This window comes from Oenanthe melanoleuca, chromosome 5, assembly GCF_029582105.1.
Source record: "Oenanthe melanoleuca isolate GR-GAL-2019-014 chromosome 5, OMel1.0, whole genome shotgun sequence".
NCBI lineage: Eukaryota > Metazoa > Chordata > Aves > Passeriformes > Muscicapidae > Oenanthe > Oenanthe melanoleuca.
In genome coordinates this window covers 60588053-60591914 of record NC_079339.1, presented here as the reverse complement: position 1 = coordinate 60591914, position 3862 = coordinate 60588053, and the positions used below count along the sequence as shown (strand labels likewise).

The window sequence follows — 3862 nt, the reverse complement described above, 5'->3', positions numbered from 1 at the left end:
AAGGAAAAGAAACTTAGAAAAAGGGAAATAGAGCGAGATAGAGAAAGAAAGAGTTAGAGAGAGCAAGAAATAGGGGACAAGACAGTGACAGGGAAGTAGATTTATAGGGAAACAGAGGGAGAGAGAAAGAAATACGGTTAGAGAAAGAGAGGGGGAGAGAAAGAAATAGGGGGAAAGAGAGTTAGAGAAACAGAGGAGGAGAAAGAAATAGAATTAGAGAAACAGAGGGGGAGAGAGAACGAAAAAGAGGGAAATAGAGAGAAACAGGGAAATAGAATGAGAAACAGAAAGGGAGATAATATAAAGGGAGAGGAAAATAGAGAGAGAGAAAAAGAAACACAGTCAGAGAGAGAAAGCAAAAGACTTACGGGTTAAAGGAAAATAGTAATATACAGTTAGAGAAAAAGAAACAGACTTACAGAGAAAGAGTGGTAGAGGGAAATAAGGATATAGGGAGAGACTTAGAGAACCAGAGAGACACAGAGAGTTCAAAATAGAAAAGCAAAGCCAGAAATAGACTGAAAGGTAAAGTGAGAAGCAAAGCAAGAAAGACAGTGAAGAAAATGAATAAATCATACCAAATAAAGACAGGAGCCGGGGGGGAGGGGGTTGGGGGGGAGAAGGAGTGGGGTATCTTTATTAGATTCAACTTTATTGAATTAAATTTTTTTATTTACACTTCATCAAAACACAGCCGAACAATGTATACAAAGGCAAGTACAGATACAAATTGAATTACAAATACAATCCATATACACGCTGTTAAATGCAAACTCACATATAGAGCAATACATGGAAATGAAGCAGCAAATGCACAATACCATTGACTGCAAGCCAAATACATATTAACACGATATATCCATCCTCCTATTTCAGAACTGTTGACCGCAGTTTGTTTTATTTATACAGGAAATCCAAAAGACAATTGGCACACAGAAAACTAAACTCTCATCCGCCACATGCAACTCTTTAGGCTTACCTGCGACTCACTGTCGCTCTCGTGGTTCCCGGGAGCATCGGAAAAACCCTCCTGCCTGACGAAAACCCCGGTCCCTGGACGGTCTACGCCCTAACTTTGACCATGAACGTCACCTCGCAGACCGGCTGGGACCGAGGATAAAAAACCCAGCCGGGGGGAAAAAAAACCCAAAACCCCAGCTGGGTTTTTTTTATTCTACATGTAAAAATTAATTGAAAAACCTGAAAGGTAAAAGTTGTACACACAAGGTTAGAACCAGTCAGCACACTCACACAGGCTGACGCAAGCATCAGCAGACAGATGTGAGCTCTCACAGACAGACATAAACAGTCGCACAATCTTCAGCTGACACGCTGACTGCAATCCTTACTTGAAACGCTGCACTGAAGAGGATACTTGAACGCATCTTCCAGCTGCTAGTCTTTGAAATCGAACTGTAGATTCCGGGAAAAGCGGCTGCGTAGGCAACTGTGGAGACGGGTATCTGCCTTGGGGACCTGCGAGACAATGGGAGGAGGTCAATGAGGATTTACCTGACAGTTAGGAGATACCCCCACACATTTACTACCCAAAATCCCATGGAAAAGAGATCAACAATAAGGTTTTACAGCTGCTCTACCTAACCGTGACTATGTGCCAGGGCAGGGCAGCTCCAAGCGTAAGCACATACAAGGCTTGTCAAAATAAGCACATATACACCAGGGTTCATTCCCTCCTCTGGCTGATGGAACTTAAAGCCAGGTGTTGTGGGATTTAAGGAGCAAAGCCCAGCTTTGCCACTTGCTGTTCCACTCCCTCCCATGTTTGCAGAGCAGGAATATTGCTGGGTTCCACATTACATCCCAAAGCAGCAGCCCTGGGAGTACTGCTCAGACTCCAACCTGACTAGTTAGCCTCACACTTCTCCAAGGGCAGAAAAACCACAAACTGGTAAAAAATGGGTATTTTAGACCAAACAGGACCCATTTCAGAGGTCAAATATTGCACGCTGTGTTCCTGAGCATTCCCAAGGCTTTTTGACAGGGAAGTAAAACTGCACACATGAAGGACCACTTCCCTTGTAACAAAATCCTCAGTAAAACTTCCCACATAAAAGCCCAGGTGTCTGTAGCATCCTCAGTAACACATTCCACATGCAGTATCAGGTCTCTTGGTACAAGGGCCACAGCAGAACCTTCCGCATAAAGGGACATTTCCTTTGGAACAACATCCTCAGTAAAACGTCCTAGATGAAGGAGCAGGTCCTGTGTGACACCAATCTCCATGCCACAGTAAGCATAGCCTCTATCTGGAACTCACAGAATCAACATCCACAGCAGCCCCGGGAAGAAAAACACAGGATTTTGTGGAACCAAGGAATGGAGGAGGTGTCCTGTCCCACTTCTGCCTCCTCTGCCAGCAGCAGGGGAGATGCAGCTCTCAGCCATGGGATCACTTCAGTTCAACCTCCCAAAATCACCTGGCAACACTTACTATGAATCCCAAAGTTCCAGTGCATCATCTGTGTGCTATCTCAAGAAGTTCAGTTGGTATTTGTGGAAAAAAAATCTGCGTTGGGTCCAAGAACTGACTCGAACCCCTGTTACCTGAACTGTCCAGCTGTAGGATCAATGTTCAAAATAAACATTGGATCCTTAAGGGCAGAGTCTGTCACCCTTTGTAAAACCCAAGGGAAGAACGAGGCTCAAAAGGCAGCCCCTTACGCCTCCAGTCTCTGCTGCTGGAAACACTGCCCAGGATTTTGTACAGACAGGACGGAGCCTTTGTGCAGCTCTGTCCCGAGGGACCGAGGGCAGCAAACTTGAGAGACTGATGGAAATAAAACAAATGATTGATTTAAATGGACACTGATGAGCCCCTCCCCAGAACTGTACCCTGCCCAGCTCAGGAGCTGGAACTGCTGTTGCAGGGCACAACGTCTGAAGGAACACTGCAGCCGTGTCATTAAAGCCAGCAAAAACAATGACTAATGAGAAAAACATCCTTACCTGGTCCAATGTCCCAATCTCTGGCTCATCCTCAGGGGGGGACACTGCTCCAGGAAGGAATCTCCACACAGCCTGTGAGACCCAGGCTAGGACGCTGCCCTACCAGCAGAAGACAAGGGTTAGCGAAGCTTTTGGGACATACTCTGTCCTCAGAGTGGTTTGACAAAACATCCGTCAATAATAAGGACAGCTTGTACCTAGGCTTGCAATAGACTTTCGTATGTTATTTCTTCAGTCTGTGCTTTAAAATATTTTGATAATAAAAGTGTTTAAACAAGATTTGCCATGAGCTCTGCACCCTGCCATGCACCAAGCCCAAAGGAATAACTGGATATCCTCACACTCATCCAGCCTGAGGCAGCTCTCATGTAGGGAGAGTAGTTACAAAAGTATCCCAATTAAAATCTCATTTAGTTCTAAATATCTTCACTGAAATTATTTTTGTTGTTTACTGTATAATATGTGCTTTATTAATGTATTAGTTATCATCAATAAAGTATACAAATATATTATGCTAAAATATAGTTTGTACAGATACCTTTGTAAATTCTGAAAGAAACTGGCCATTAGGTAATGCTGAACGTGATTTTTGGGGATTTTTTGGGGGGGGATTTTTTTTGGCTCTTTGGTAATTTTTGGGGATATTTTTTGGGTGTTTTGGGGTGTTTTTTGGGTAGTTTTTGGGTGTTATTTTCTCTTTCCCTGCCAGCTCCAGGTGGTTTTTACATAATTTTTGGGGGTTGTTGGTAATTTTTTGAGGATTTTTTTGGGTGGTTCTGGGGTTTTTTGGGGGATTTTTTGGATTTTTTGTGGGGTTTTTTGGGAATTTTTTGAGGGAAATTTTTGGGATGTTTCTGGGAATTTTTGGGGAATTTTTTTTTTTGGTTTTTGGTAA

At 43.4% G+C, this 3862-nt stretch overlaps 1 long non-coding RNA gene across 1 annotated transcript; it reads right to left on the bottom strand.

Moving 5' to 3' along the window:
- Window positions 1–650: 650 nt before the first annotated feature.
- On the bottom strand, window positions 651–3543 carry LOC130253728 (uncharacterized). The gene is made up of 2 exons (XR_008840602.1): window positions 2968–3543; window positions 651–1476 (listed from the first exon to the last, which is right to left on the bottom strand). It is a non-coding gene; the product is annotated as an uncharacterized LOC130253728 (long non-coding RNA).
- Window positions 3544–3862: the final 319 nt, after the last annotated feature.